Source organism: Quercus robur, chromosome 6 (genome assembly GCF_932294415.1).
Source record: "Quercus robur chromosome 6, dhQueRobu3.1, whole genome shotgun sequence".
Classification (NCBI taxonomy): domain Eukaryota; kingdom Viridiplantae; phylum Streptophyta; class Magnoliopsida; order Fagales; family Fagaceae; genus Quercus; species Quercus robur.
Genome location: NC_065539.1, coordinates 10,525,294 through 10,542,260, shown reverse-complemented (window position 1 = coordinate 10,542,260; position 16,967 = coordinate 10,525,294). Strand labels below are relative to the sequence as shown.

Sequence of the window (16,967 nt, the reverse complement as noted above, 5' to 3'; positions counted from 1 at the left end):
TACGTACAAAGCATTTAATAAACATATTATTTTATAATGTCATTGAATAAGAATTTTAAAGATTATAAATAATTGAAACGACTATTTGTATTATAAATATATACTTAGCATGTACAAAACTATATTAGGTGGTAAGTTATGAGAGATATATATATATATATATATATATGTGTGTGTGTGTGTGTGTATGTATATGCAAAGTGGTATTATTTTTGTAGAAAAGTAAGTGTGAATGCAAGAAATTATTTTGGTAGAAAAGTGAGTGTGAATGCAAGAAAGTTGAAAAGATGAGTTATCCTCCCTTTCCTTAGCAATATACATATGTCACCCAAGATAGTTCACCCAAGATATTTTTGCTGGACTTCTTGACTGCACCAGAAATTTCCCTTGGTCATTCTTGCTTTACTTCTTTGTTTTCTTCCTTCGTTGTTCTTATTGGTTGCACCTTTATCTCTTCTTTGACTTTCTCAAAGAAAGAAGACTTAAGAAACTCTTTTGCTCCCATTTCCCACGGATCCATGCAAATCAGAAATTTGCACCTCACTTTACACTCTTTTCTCTTAAGGAAAGTGCTAGGAAGCTCCCTTGAGTCTTCCCTCAAGTCCACCGGTTCACACACCAAAAGAAAGCTCATTTCTTCTTCATATTCTCTCAAAGGAACCAGAAAACTCTCTCAAGCTCTCTACCATTCTTTCATGAGTGGTTCTATGTCTATTTTTCCCCACAAGAACCATAAACTTGGTAAGGATTCTAGCTACTCTCCTCTTAGAATCCATGTTTTCCTTTAAATAATTTTAGTAATGGTATTTGTAAGTCTGTATATATATATATATATATATATATATATATATGCTGTTTTAAGAAGCTTTGAAGTTGTGTGGGTGATTTTTTGAAGGTAGGTTAGGGTTTTTACTAATTAATGATTTTATAGGATTAAGGAAGTAAGAAAAAGTTAGGATGAGTATTTTGATGCTGCTGCTGGGATTTTTGGTTGTGTGTATTTTGCTCTAAATGGTTAAATGACTGTATGAAAGTGTTTTATAACATGTCTAATGAGTGTATAAAAATACCCAAATGAAATTAAGGCCTATTGCTATTTGTTGATAATTTTGTAAGAATATGTACTGAAGCTGTCACTGTGACAGATTCTGTGTTCATGCATGTTAAATTATGTATTAAATTGTATATAGTGAATTTGGATGCTAGGGATAATTCCTATGAAACCCAAGACACTTGTGGTTGTTATTGAATTGGTCTCACAGTATCTGGATTAATATAAAAATAATGGTTTAATTTATAAGTTGCATGAAATTCTGTCAGGACAGATTTGAGTATGCCGTCTTGTGTGATTTTTAGTAAATCATGGGTTTATGATTTGACTCCGAAATTTGTATGGTATATACTGGAAATATAGGGGAGTTGTTCCGTAAAATTTCATGACAATTGGATGTGTGTGAACAGCCCATTTGTATTTTACAAATGAGGCATACGCTGCTGGAATAAAACAGTGAACAATAAGGGACATGCCTAACTTTGAGGATTTAATTCTAAAGTTAGGGTGAATGTTTTGAGCTATAATTTAATATGCTCATCCTTTGGTATGTTAGAATCATATATAAATTTTATGAATTGGTTTCTCTACAATTATTACATCATGTTGTTTGATGAATGTATTTTGTATTTGTGGGAACCTCTTTGAGGTGGGATTAGGAATTCCTTGATTCTAAGAGATAGGCTTTGAGATGAATGTGAAGTTTATGATAAGGAATTATGGATAGTAATAAGCTTTGATATTTGATTTAGGTGTTACCAATTCCCCAAGTTTAAGCTCCTTCGACTTTAGACTCTCGGTTCCTCTGCTTTCAGGTAAGGGATAAGTTATATGGGCATTTGGTAAGTCATGAGGTTATTTTAAAGTATATTATGCATTAAAATGTTTTTGATTAGAGATATGACATGTAATCATTATTCTGACAAAGATATGTTCGTGAGCTTTTGAAACCTTATGTATATGATTTCAGCATATTGATGCTATTATTGATTCCGCGAACATGATGTTTAAAGAAAATAATGGAAATGCTATTATTATGAAATGTTATGCAAAATAAGAAATTTCAGTATGATGTAAAGTATGAAACGTTTTCGGGTTATGTCTTCTGGTGATCTGAACTCTCCTAGTAGGGGTTAATTACTAGTTTTCCATGGAAAACGTTATATGATTGGCCATTAAGTGGGACTGGCTCTGCTGTACCCGCCCCTTGTTGGTTACAGCCAACTTGTGGGGGAAGCCAACCTACCCCCATGGTTGGAAGATATGTATTATGATGTAATCTCGGGAATACCTGGCATTGTGGGGAATGCTGGATGTCTAGCACCGTGGTGCTAGAAGCCTCCCAAATAAATACAGACTTATCAGATACGGGCTAACCAATAAGTTATTTATGAACAACTATGTTATGTTATTAATCATGAGAGAATTATTTTGTTTAAATGCATTGTGAAAAGTGAAAACTCTCATGGCAAGAAGTTTCTAATGAAAAGAAAAGTTGTTCATTAAAGATAAAAGTTTCTGAAGTTCTGTTATGCTATAAAGGTAAAGCTTCTGATGAAAATACAAGTTATGTTTAAAAGTTATCAGATACCTGTTCTTTATGAAATGTTAAGTTTTATGACTATGAAAGTTATAATATTTTTCGGAAAGAGGTTTATAAAGAAAGGTTTTCTTATTGGGTCAAGATATTTCTAGTTTGATACAAAGTTGCCGATTAATTGATTTAAGTTAAAATGATTATTTTGTAATAAGAATATACATATGGTGACTTTGTAGGAAATGAAAGAAGTTTAATCTGAAAGGTTTTGGTAATATTAAACCGATAAGAAAAAGGAAAACAATTATTTTCTATGAAGAGCGTATAAATTATTATTATGAATAGTATTAAATACTATGCATGAAAAGATGTTCTTCTATTTGAATATTCATAGAATGAAATGATTTGGTTACATGCATCCTTATTGAATTCTCATATATCTTACCTTTACTGCGCTGTGTAGCTCACCCCTTCCACTCTTTCAGTTAGCAGGTTTTATTTTGGAGCAGAGGGAGCCTTAGTCGAGTTTTGGAAGGAGCTGGTTTAGTTTTATATGTATAGATCCTAAATTAGCAATATGATGTTTAGATTTGTAGCATTATTTATTTTAGGATCTAATGAATGTGTATAGCTTAAGTATTAAGAGATGTATTATGTGAAATTTCGAAGTTGAACAATTGGTGAATTATGTTATTCTTTGGAGTACAATGTAGATACTCTGAATGTCAAGTGAAAGGTTATATCTTTTAAGTAAAGAAACAAAAAAGAAAAGAATTAGGAAAGCTTTTGGAAAAGTTTTGTAAAAGTTAAGTTGGTTCTTGTTAATATCAGGTTTAAACTTGATATTAGCATGCCGGTCATGGGGCGTGACAGTTTGGGTCCAGTGTTTTAGACCCATTAAGATAGTAACATGTGTTACTATTTGACTGAATCACCATCCAATGGTTCAATGTACTAGAAGTACTAGACCTAGACCCAAGAGTAACCACATCAACTCTTGCAAACTTTCCATTTATTTTGCACAAAAAAACTACTTTTTTCTATTTTACACACATTTTTACAAAACACCCACATCAATCTATCTATTGTACACATCTATTTAATAAAATATTCATTTTTTTACAATTTTTTATTATTATTTCCTCACTCACTACCCTCCTCTCTCACAAACCCAGCACTACCAAAAATACTAAAATATTAAATGCACGAGCTACAGTAACCATGCATATATGCACGGTTACTATAGCACTTGTGCATTTATGCACAATTTACACCCATTGATGTGGGTTTTTTTTGCTCAAAATGTGTAAAATGTACTACTTTTTGTATTTTGCATGAGTTGATACGATTGCTCTAAGATAAAGTAACCGAATTGGACAGAAGTATGGTTTTCAAAGTTTGGTGACCTAATAATTTCTTTCCTGTTTTACTCTCCTTTTTTTTTAATGTATTTGAATCTTTCAAATTAGGAGTTCTTTAGGGCAAACTATTGCTTATTTATTGGTAAGCATATTGCTATATTAGCTATTTTCTCTTCCATACCAAAAAAAAATAAATAAAAAGGTTTAAACATATTAGCAGGTGTGAAGTTATTTGATATAATGAAGAAAGATTAAAAAAACATTCAATATTATTTTTACCGAATTAAGGAGTAATTTAGTATACAAAATGCCAAAATAAGTGTTAAAAAATAAAAGTGAAAAAAGTAAAGTATAATTCAACATTTTCAACGTCGAATTAAAGTAAAGAATGGGTGACAAAAACTTCACAATTCTTAGAATCTAGTGTCTCTCTAAGATTTTTTTTTTTTTTTTTCTATCATTAAAAAAACCTAAATTATACAAAATATAATAATAAGAAAATGCGAATATATCAACGTAAAAAAAATGCAAATACAATAAGTTTTACAATTTGCTTCTACTAACAAAATTAAAAGGTAAAAAAGGATTGATGAGATATAAATTGAGAATTAAAAATACTGAAATGAAAGTAATAAAGTGAGAGAGAATCTGAAATAATAATAAACAAAAGAAAAATAGAGAGAGAGAGGGAGGGGGGCAAAGAGCAACGAGTGATATATGCTGAGACTGCAAGCTGGCAAACACCCCCTAAACTTCCCGCATGATTTAAAAAAAAAAAAAAAAAAAAAAAAAAAAAAAAAAAAAAAAAATTGACCTGCTAACTTTTATGGACAAAAAACAATGCTGAACTAACTTCTTTAATGAGGGAACAATGACTTTTGGTCCAACAATTAATCCTACCATCCGACATCTTCGTTCAAGAGAAGCTTTATCCCCCCTCCATTGCAAGAAATGTATTTATGTAAAACTGAAACAGTTGCAATAGATCCATGGTTAAAATGAGAGGATAAGATAGATCAATAATTTCAACATCCAATATCTACAAATTCATTTATTGACTCCAATTGTACATGGAGCTAAAAGTATTAGCATCAGAAAGTATGGTTAAGTAACCGTGATATCTGAAGCTCTAAATGAGTAAGTATGCAAAACTGCTTCTAAATTTCCATGTAGAATAAACTTCCAGAATGAAGAAGCTTTCTAACTTCAGAGCTTTCAATGATAAAAAACATGGCAATAAACCTACTATCACAACACCCTATGGCTGCAAGTCACATACTATAGCATCTGTGAAGTCTATAATCCAATTTCAACAGTTGCATCAACACAACCCATGACAAAAAGCTAGCAGTTTTTCCCTTTCCCCAGAAGGGCTGGGATGATCACGATTACTTTCAGAATGTTATTTTATTTTATTTTATTTTTTTCTTGAAAAGTTCAGAATGTTCTTTTGGTCTATATGGTTTATCCTGTCAATGTAAGACAAACTATAATATAAACAACAATTTAGCACCAATAAATGGCATGACATTTATATTTATCATCAAGTTCTTCCCATTAAATGCTCAGTTGCAAGGGACATTCAGCTGCTCCTAGTTCTTCAGGAAGGGATGTTCCAGTAACTGTGCAGCAAATGGCCTATCTATAGGATCTATCTGAAAGCAGCACTGCAAAAAATCCTTGACCTTAGATGACAATGTTTCAGGTAGAGGAGGGGTGTTTCCTTGACCTAGCTTCCATATGACTGTTTGCTGCATCAAATATGATAAAAAGAAATGTTTATCTAATTACCACACTTCAGTATCTCCTATAAGCAGACACCAGACCACTACATTGCAATTCCACTAGATACAACATACATATGCCATACATGTTCCTCCCTCCATAATGGAACACACATTAGAAAGGCGGGAAATTAAACTCTGAAATTGATTGATATTCTGCTACAAGCAGGCAAAATTAGTTGAGTCTTCTTTTAATTATCATTAACCATTTTTTAGTAAGTAATTATCATTGACAATTTCTAAGATGAAGTCCCAGTTCAGGGGACATGCCAGCCCTAATCATCTCATAATTCACAAAAAATATAAATAAGCACACTCACTGTGCTTCATCCACATCTGATAGCATGGACGCATTACATATGAATTATAAGTTTCATTGATTTACTTGAATTACAGTCGCTTAACCTGATTTATACAGAAAAGACATAAATCTAAATACTGAAAAGAGATAAAAGTGTCAATCGAATAGGACTAGAACTAAATAAATAATTTCCCAAGTCACTGATTGTAACAGAAACATTGTGGTAAGATCCACACATAAAAATTCAGCACACCTCACTTAAATTTATTACAACACTTGAATTGTACTTAAGAACAAATTGGACTACAAGTTTCGTTACGTGCATGTTGCTATTAACTTCATTTTACCACAACAAAACTTGCCACTAGTTGGTGACCAACAAGCACCCTACCAATATAACAAAATAATTTGCAGGCGGGCAAAGCCAAAGTGGGAACTGCTTCAAGCAGAACACAAGGAAGGTATTAATTATAGATATCAGGGAAAGGAGAAGGAAGAACTTGCACATTGTTGATGGTCATTTTGGGAAGCCCAATAGAAAGAAGAAGCCCAGCAACATGAGCAAAAAAGAGTTAGCGAGTGGATAGAAAAGTCATTAAGCTCAAGCGGTAGGAATAATGGATCACAAGCCCATGAAATAAACAAATGGGCCTTGAGGAAGCAAATGGGCCTAAAGGAGCTCGGAGAGAGAGAAGTGGCAAACCCATGGGCAGTATGTGATGTAGAAAAGTAAGAATGGGCCACAGCAAGCCCGAAGTAATGCAAGCAAAGAAAGCAAGGGGTTGATGGCAAGTCCATAAGCTCCAAGGATGAGGGATAAGGTAATTAGGCCAGAGAAGCCTAAAAGTGTTAGTAAAAGCCCATGGAAATACAGAGTCAGGAAAAATGCCTAAAAAATGCCTAAGGAAAGTAAATGGGTCAAAGATGCCCAAAAGGAAAATGGGACACAGGAGCCCGCAAGCAACGTAACCAAAAAGCCTAAATGACTATACTGAGTCATTGAGGGAAGAATAAGCAACAGGCCTAAAGAGGCTCAACAGGCTTGGGTCAAATAACACCAAGCAGGAATAGCAAAACGATACAGCAGGAAACGCAAAGACAGCAAAAAAGAGCAAGAAAGTGGGCTGAAGGAGGAAAAGCCCACGACCAAGCAAAAACCCAGCCTCGAAAGGAGCAAGCTCTAAAGAATGAGAAGCCAGAAAATGGCTCACGCCATAAGAAGCCAAGGATGGGTGGCAGAATGTGCAGACAAGCCTCCAGACCACGGCGAACGCGTGAGTAGTAGGCAGATTTTGGATATACATGGAAGTGAAGCACACGCAAGGCCCAGACATTACCAACTTGTACCCAATCAATACAAGAGGTGGTGAGATCATGGGTTAGAGGTAAGAGGGAATGGTTTAGCAGTGGGGAGAGGGGAAAACCTATTTTGGGGTTCCTGCTCAGGCTCTTTTGGGGGAAATGTCTTGCTGGGATGACATACCACCCAAAGGAAGCAAAGATGAGCTGGGACCACTAGGTGCATGCCATGAGGGATAGGAAGAAAGAGAGGACTCACACTGTAGCACAACAAGCAAACAAACAAAATAGTCTTCTTTGTCTGGTGGCACGGCCAGCACAGGTAAGTGGTGATGGCTGAACGACTAGCAAACCAGTAAGTGGTCGACAAGGACACCCAAACCAGACAAAGGTTGTTAAAGGCTAAAATAGTAAAATCCGGTCACGGCATGAACTATATAAAGGACCCTTACTATGCACAGTGGGGGGAGGACACCATCACAATCACAAACACAGTAATAGCAACTTCTAGGAGAGAATCGCAACAAAAAGGTAAACACTGAGAAAGAAAAGGAAGAGAAAAGAAAGAAAGGCAAGACTAGGAAGAATAGAGAATGGGGAGAATAGAATGGCAGACATGCACCAATAGGTTGTCATTTCTCTCCCTCTAAAGCCCTGCTCTCTATCAAAGACAAAGAATCCTCATTGGACATAAACCATTAAAGCCCATTCCCGTAAAGCAATTAATTTCTTTTCCTAGGGAGATTACTTGCATTGAGGAAGTGGTTTCCCTTCTTGGTTTCAACTCCGCAGCATTACTTGGCATGGCAAACTGATTTTCCCCTCTTTGATCCAAACAAGCCTATTATTATTATTATTCCCCCATTTATTTCTTTACTATTCGTGTACGGGGTGCTTCTTGTCGCTCCGTTTTATTCATTTTGTCTAGTATTTCTTGTGTTATCTTTATTATATCTGCTTGCCATAACTTTCCCGTAGCGACTCTGCCTGCCATGGACATGTGATCAAAGTCTGGCAAAAGAAAAGAGCATAGTTTGTGCACAAGCTAAACCAAAATGAGTTGCAGTTGGACCGGTCTCAATTCCCTTACTCAGAACACTTGGGCGCAGTACAGCAGGAGGCAACCCAGCCTAACATCACAAAAAGGCCTACTACACACATCATATGTATTCATCATAAAAATTGTGTGTTTTTCTACGGTAGAAAACTCCATTTCTAGGAAAAACTTTTAAATGGAAAAAGAAATCCACGAACACCCCCTTGATATACCATGTTTAGGAACACAAGAACACAAGAATTACGTAATACAAATCCTATGTTATGATGAACCATAAGATAACCTTTAAGGGCTACATCTTTGTTATATAAGAGTAGTACAAATCCTAAGTTATGATGAACCATAACATGAATGTATAAAGGAGGCTAAACCCTAGACTAGTCATACATTAATTATGGTTAATAGACTTGAAGTACAATTAAGAGACTTGATTTACACACAAGGTAGGATTGAGCTTGAGCTTGGGCTTGGGCTTGGGCTTGGGCTTGGACCTGGGCTTGGGCCTCTAACAATGGGCTAATATATATCTCTAAAATGACTTATCTTAAAATAGCCCATTGTTGCTGGGTCTTGATATTTATAACCACAAAAAATAGGTGGTTTGGAGATTACCATGATGCTCTCAAATAATAAGCCTTAAAAAATAAGGGAACAAGAACCTGAGCTTGAACTGTTGGCTGGCTGGCTGAGGTGCTCTAAACTGATCATTATGGGGTTGATGGGTTGGCACAGCTAAAGTTCAAAGATTCTTATAGGGCTTTGCTGGTTAGGTTGCGGGCTTTCAAACAAAAAATTTGTGGGTTAAAAGTTAGGGTTGTCGAGCTTCAATCGACATTCGGTGACCTCTTGGGTGGCGGCAACTCTTTGAAGGGGTAGAGGACTTTACAGCAATAGCCCTTTTTTATGGTTTTTTTTGGCAATGGTGGCGAGGTAGTTGGACACTCTAGTTTGGGTTTTGACAGATGGTTTTCTGATGGGTGGGTTTGTTGTTTGGCTTGGGTTATGTAGCAGATGGGCTATGGTGGTTTGGTTGTGCAATGGTGGGATATTGGGTTTTACTCAGAGATGCTACGCACGTGAGAGAGAGCTTTGTTTTTTGTTTTTGTTTTTTTTTTTTTTTTTTTTCACTGAATAAGAGAGAGCTTTGTTTTAATTGTCTGTGAAAATAGTATTTTTGTCTTTAAACTATGCGCCACCTAAGTAAAATTATTCATGTGCAAGTCATATGCAATTAATAATTTCAGTTTAACTTAATAGTAAAATTAGCATTAGGGTGCAAAGTGTAACAAATGTGATAGTTTAAGGTACAAAATGTGCATCCAAATAATTTTATGTGCAAACGTACAAGTCTCATGCAATTAATAATTTCAGTTTAACTTAATAGTAAAATTAACATTAGGGTGCAAAGTGTAACAAATATGATAGTTTAAGGCACAAAATATGCATCCAAATAATTTTATATGCAAAATATAATGTAGTGTATAGTTGAAGGAGGCTAAAGTTTAATTTCTTTGTATGCGCGTGTTTCAGACTATTACGGTGGAGGGATCTATGGGTCACAGTGGTGCTGGGATTTTGTAGAATTTCAATGTGGCACTTGGGCTTGAAAGTGTGAAATATGTGCCAGCAAGGTTTTTTTTTTTGGATTTGGTTGGCCTATTTGTACTGGGAATATCAATAGTAAAATTAAAGTATATCCCTAAGACTCAACACTTAGGATTTGCTTAAAATCAGCATTAAGCTAGAAAACTTGGAAATCAACACCCAACAATTTGAAAAAGTCTCCAATCTAAAATTTTATTCCTCAAAAGAGTACTTAAATAAATTAAAAAAAAAAAAAAAAAAAAAAAAAACCACCGAGGCCTTCCAGGTAGGGGTGTTCATGCCCCGATCCGGACCAACAGAGTTAACAGGTGCGACACCGCTCAACAAGGTTGCCAGCAGTGATTGGTGGTTGGAGGTAAGTGGGGCTTTCTGACGTTAGCACTGTACATTTGTCGGTAGCAAATCTAGGATTCCAACAATACCAAGCCGATATATAAATACTCTCTCCCCCTCATTTCACTCACTCAGAAATAGATCTATCTCTCTCTGCCTCTTGTAATCTCCACAAAAACCCCAAATCCCCAAACCCTACCTAGTAACCACCACTATTTCCAGCCATCAATCCAATGAAATCTGCCACTTCTGCCATTTCTTCAACACAGTCAGATCTCAGACCTTCAGCCCAGTGGATGCCTCCTCAATCTCCGGTCAGATCTAATATATCTAACCTTGTTTAGTTTGATTTGTTATGGGTTTTGATATTTAGATCTTAGGTTTGATTTGTTGTGGATTTTGATATTTGTGGGTTTTGAATCTAGGGAGATTTTGTGGGTTTGTGATTTGCAGTGGTTGTTTTAGTCTGAACCTTCCAGATTGCTCATTAAAAAGGCCCAAAAGGCCTACCGATGAACAGCCCTGTTCCAGGACTAAAAGATAATGTCCATAAAACTCTCAACTGATAATAATCTAAAATACCAATCCCAATCTGAACTCAGAATAAATTGAAAGTCCAAACTAATCCAATTACATAAGAAATCCAATCTCCCATGAGATAAATATAATCTAAAATAATCAATTCCAAAATAATTGTGTTAAGCTCCCGCATCACAAATGTAGCTTGATCTTAGCCTTTTTCAATTGGTAACTTAGGCTGCGTTTGAATCAACTTCAAAGTGATTCCGGAAATGATTTTCCGGAAAATAGGTGTGTTTGGTTGTTACTTCAAATTCGATCAAACTGAAAAGCATTTCCAGTTGACCGAATTTGAGAGCCAAAACAACGGAAATGATTTTCCGTTTCTATTTTCACTTCAAAGTACTTCCGACCTTGGAAAATAGAAGAGAGAGAAAGAGAGAGAGAGAGAGAGAGAGAGAGAGAGAGAGATCGCAACATCATCGTCCGCCGACATCACCGGCTCGCGCAGTAGCGCCGATGGCGATCGCGATCGCGATCTCTGCTTCGATCTTCGTGCGATCGCGATTGATGCATCGCGCGAACGCGATCAACGCATCGCACGAACGCGTCGATCGCGATCACGATCGACGCATTGCGCCGCCGATCACGATGCGCCGATCGCGATCTCTCCGATCACAATCTCGCCTTCGTTTGTCCGGATTTGATGATTTTTTGCTGGGTTTTGTTTGAGTTTTGATGAATAAATGATATTATATAATCGTTTGGTAACCAAGAAAATGTGAGAAAATGTGAGCAACAAGTAGAAAATGTGAAAATGTGTTTTCTATGGTATTTTCAAGAACACAACCAAACATCAGAAAATATTTTCCGAAAAATTTTTTGAAATGCAACCAAACACATGAAAACATTTTCCTTTCCGGAAATACTTTTACACGAACCAAACATAGCCTTAGATGGAATAGACATGAACCAAAACAGCTAATGCAAAGCAACACTCCAACCATATAAACCTTCAAGATCTGAATATGATGAGATCTTATTGCAATATTTTTTAATCAAAATTTAATGAGATATATGCAAAGAAACATCAATTATTGTAATACTGCAGGTTAAAAGTTTCCCAATTAACAAAGCACATTAAAGAACATTAGGTGCCTACCGGTTCAAGATCACCCTAGGGAAGTCTTCCAGTTAACATTACAAGAACAATACAACCCACACTCCAAATATCTACAGCAAGAACACCATCAGGGCTGGAAGGCTCCAAACCATGCACGAGCTGCAGAAAGACAATGAACTCAGTAGGGGAAGATACAGACCTATGACAAATGGATGTAGCAGAAAGAAAATACCTCTGGAGCTGTCCAGTGTGCAGTTCCAATTAAATAAAACTTAGTTGCGTCTGCATGTAGAGCAAGCTGTGCTACAATAAGTCCCAAATTTCTTAAGCCCAATATTAGACACATCATCTAGGATCCCAGAAAGCAAATTATAATGGAAAGTTGGCAACAACAATTCTTTCATTTTATTTTATTGATAAGTTGGCAAACAACAATAAAAGAGAACATGAATGGTTTTAATAATGAAAATGATTTACATCAACTTATCAAATTAGGTAGGTAATCACCCATATCTCTCTGAATTATTCTCGGCCAAGGGGTAATTTGCTATTAAATGCTTGACGTGTGGAATGAATAAAACAAGAGAGAAAAGCAATATTACTGATTGTAATATTTTACAAGAGCATTCTTCATACTAAGTGTAAGAACCAAGTACAAGAACTCTGGGCCTTAGATCCCTTGGGCTCACAATTTATTTGTAGTGGGTTTAAGGATTTCCTACAATGGGTCGTTCTCGGCAGAGAGACTCAAAGCAACACTCAGCTGAAAAGCTCTCTCTTTCACTCCTTTTCTCTCAATTTTTCTGAACCCCTTCTTCTCCCAACTTTCCTCTATTTATAGCCAAGGTTAGTGGGGAGACCATGATTATGTTCATCGTTAGTGCTATTGAAGGTCCAGTATTATCTGGTTAAAGTGGCTGTTTTAGGTGAGAGGGCGGTGCAGCATTTATGATCTTGGAACTTGGCTCCATTTTCACCGATTATGTTCGGCGACTCACGTTCCCGTGCATATCATGACCTTCCCGGGTATTGACTCATGCGCTCTACCGAGAAATGTTAACCGGTCAACCCCGGGAGCTTAATAACCAAAACTTGTTTTTGGCCCTAAGGCAGTTTTAAGAAGGGCATAAGGTAACGGGAACTATCTGCTGGGCCTGCGCCCAAGGCTGGTATGGGCTTGGGCCCGGGGCCTAGATGGGTCTGGGCCCAAGGCCTGTATGGGCTTTGGGAGCTCGGTGCCGTACACTAAGGATTACACTACGCTATATATTCTGCGTTCTTATAACAGGGGCCATGCTATTGTAACAACCATAGACTTGATCACTATTGAACATTTGAGCATAAAAATCAAGGTTTTGAATTCCGTTCTAAAGACCGTTTCGGATTGACAATTAGAATGGAATATTTTGGTACCAGTATGTTTCGGTGCATCATTTTGGAATGACGCACCGGATATATATACACACACATGTACATAATTTATATATTTATAACTTCATATTTCATTATATCTAATTAACCAAAACAAAATTTAAAATATGATATGGGAATGAAATGAGTTAAATGATGACTTTTGGACTTCAGAGTTTAAAATAGACCGGAATTTAGAGACTGGAATAATTGGAATTTATCTAGTACATCGGAATAGTCCAAAACAACCTGGAATTTAGACTGAAACGGAACAAGGGGTTATGTGCACCAGATTAAAGACCAGAATGGAGTGGAATTTAAAACATTGATACAAATGTCAATTTATCTTCTTTTAAAATAAATTACATCAAAAGAGAAATCATTATGCAATATAAAAATCAAAGCACAAGATGATATACAGTAATAAAGAAGAAGAAAACAAACTCACACGTTTAGCCGTCCCAAAATCAGCAAGCCAAACAACTCCAGATGAATCAATGAGCAAATTAGCCCCTTTGATGTCCCTATCGACACATAAAAAATAAATAAATCCAAACGTCTCATGTTAAGCAAACTAGTATGTAGCCCCGTGCTACCGCACGTGAATGGATATATTATTAATTATGAGTTTATTTATGTTTAAAAGGTTCAGTTAAGTCTAAATTCATATTATTAACCAGAAAATTTCATTAACAAAACTTAGCAGTATATATATTTTACACAGAAAGATGAACCTTGGTGACAATGTTTATCCAAAAGATCCATTCACGCTTTTGAATCTTCAATCTCTATTGGTGATTGAAATTTTCGCAACTTAAAAAAGTTAAAATTAAAAAAAAAAAAAAAAAAAAAAAAAAAACCTCAGAGTTGTACTCATTTTGTAGTTTTACGATGGATCATTTTGTAACATGATGGACATTTGTGTGAAGAAAAAACCTCTGAAGTTCCATGGTTGATAAAAGAAATTCTCTCCAATCTCTTTTTATAGAGAGATGGGTTTGTGCGTGTTTTTATACATCCTTCATAGTTGTATTATCACGAAGCAGGTCCAATAGATTTAGATTGGTACTACTGATTCCCAAAACATGAGTGTTTAATGTGTTATTAATTTCATCTCACTGGCTTCTGCACATGATAGCAAAATTAAAAATAATTAGATTGTACACGTGTATAGTAAAATTGGAATGAACAATTGGAATGATAATATATAATAGTAACAACAATAGGAAAACTCAAATAAAATTTCGAATTAAATTGTAACAATCTGAATAAAAAATTCCAGTAGAAAGACAGGGTGGAGTGATCCACTCCAAGAAGGCGACCAAACTTGCGTAAATATAGAATAATAAATCTCTCTCCGGAAAATTTACATTGTTCATAACATTTACCTTCACTGAACATTTTAAAAACATAGTGACTCACATCTGCCATCCAGACATCTACAGCCGGGTCCTCTCCAATTCACGTGAGATTTCATTGATCACTAAGTTCCTTTGCAGCCTACAAAAAGTATCATCCATCGGTCCACAACAGTGCTTTCTTCATTGTTATAGGTGCCCAACCTGAACAAAAAGCCAAATATAAGAATAGTGAATTTTAGGCATAATGTGCATCTAATCACATATTAGCAATTTATAACAAATGTAAAGATGCAAACTTTGTAAGTGAATAGTAAACAAAACTCATCATCAGAACCAAGAAGAAAGCACTTTAATCCGAAACTCAGTGCAAATGTAAAAATGCAAACTTTGTAAGCAATTTATAACAAAGATGCAAACTCTGGCTTTGCTATCTATTTGGAAATTATGCAATGTACCCAAACCAAGTTCTTATCACCGATATTAATAGTCTCTTTGATTTTCACGTTTGACTACAAAATCAAGAAAAAAAACTTAATTAGCACAGTAACTCACTTGACCCGATACATAGAAGTGGTTTTAATGAGAATGAGCCCACATACATTTAGCCACATGATGCAAAATTCAACTTCAATTTCAGATTCTAGACACATGGCATAAAATTAGAGTTCTAATTTGGAATTCAATTTCACACTCTCTCTGCTTCACCTATTATTTTATATATAGATTATCCCTAAGACTAGCTACTTCCATGCTGAAGAGATGCATAGAAATTTCACGTACTTATAATAAGTGTTAAATTCTAATTTGCAACACTAAGTAGATTGTTTCAACAAATCAAATCAAATCAAACGTGAATTGCACCTGTGAACTATATTTTTGCTATGCAAGTAAGCCAACCCAGAGAGAATATGAATAGTAAACCGACGAACATCAGATTCTGGTATGGCTCCATTATCCTTAATATATTTTTTGATTGAACCTCCAGGAACATACTCCATATATATACGAAACCAGTTATCAACTTGCATGCATAACATTAATTTCATACATTTCTGCAAGGATACTACACTAAACAATGTTGAGAATGTCTAAACATGCAAACTGGGAGAATACTCACTATTTCGCTGTCATAATATTGCACAATATTTGGATGCTTCAGCTCGTTGAGAAGTTTGATTTCCTGAAACCATTAAGGAGTAATAGAGGCATGAGGAAAGAAATCTAAATAAATAATTAAAAAGAAAATTTACAAACAGAGGAGAACCATGAGAATTATAACGACAATTTACCAAAACAATAATAATAATAAATATTTATTTATTTATTTAAATTCTATAGCTCAACATCTAAGAACACGTCATACATACTCCTGACACAGAGAACAAAGATCAAACCAAAATACATTAAAAAAACCACTGGCCAAACATCAACCAACTAAGATACTCTTACCTTCTAATGAATCACATAAGTTAGAATCATTCTGGATAATTTCTTTCAAGAGATAAAAGTTTCCCTTACCGTAATTCCACCCTAGAGGTGATGCAGGAGGCAACGGGAAGACAATTTTGTTTTGTTTTATTTATTTTTAAGTGACAGGGGCAATTTTGTAATTTCCTAAATTTTGGATTTGGGCTGTGCTAACAGTCCATTTAGTCCTCTTTTGGGTTTTATTTAAGTTTGGTTATTTAGTTGTGTTTAGTAGTACAAGCCTATGGAATCCAAGTTCATGCCTTATTAGGGTTAATTTTAAGAAATTCTATTTTGAGTCTTCTATTTAAAGAATTGTAATGCATTCAATTAAAGGAGATTACGGGTCTGTTTCGTTGGAGGTTTTTAGTATCGTTGTTTAAAATGATGTAAAAATTGTGATTTAAAAAGTGTTGTGAAAACACGTATTTAATTATAGTATTCATAAAACAAAAAATGTGTTTGGTACTTGATGTAGAACAGGCTCTCTGCCTTCCTGGAGTAGCAAGGGTGCAGGAAGTTACAACGCAAGATTAAAAGGGGGTGTTAGTAGAGGCCATTGGAGTGACAGTGTCGGAATTACATGAAATTTGGCAGGTTGAAGAGAAACGGCGTTCTGATCCAGATTCATGACCATGATCGTCGCCAAAATTTAGACGAATTCCTTCATTAAGGCCCTGAAAACAATGTTTTTTTCTATTTATAGTAATATTTGTTTTTCCTTAATAACTTTTAGTTTAAAAGTCAGAATAAGGTCTC

General features: G+C 35.3%; 2 long non-coding RNA genes across 2 annotated transcripts; one reads left to right on the top strand and one right to left on the bottom strand.

Annotated features, from left to right (window-relative positions):
- The first annotated feature begins 390 nt into the window (after positions 1 to 390).
- LOC126732709 (uncharacterized) lies at positions 391 to 3,296 on the top strand. The gene is made up of 3 exons (XR_007659526.1): positions 391 to 741; positions 1,804 to 1,866; positions 3,074 to 3,296. It is a non-coding gene; the product is annotated as an uncharacterized LOC126732709 (long non-coding RNA).
- Positions 3,297 to 14,607: 11,311 nt separating this feature from the next.
- Positions 14,608 to 15,411, bottom strand: LOC126732710 (uncharacterized). Its single transcript, XR_007659527.1, has 2 exons — positions 15,341 to 15,411; positions 14,608 to 14,942 (listed from the first exon to the last, which is right to left on the bottom strand). It is a non-coding gene; the product is annotated as an uncharacterized LOC126732710 (long non-coding RNA).
- Positions 15,412 to 16,967: the final 1,556 nt, after the last annotated feature.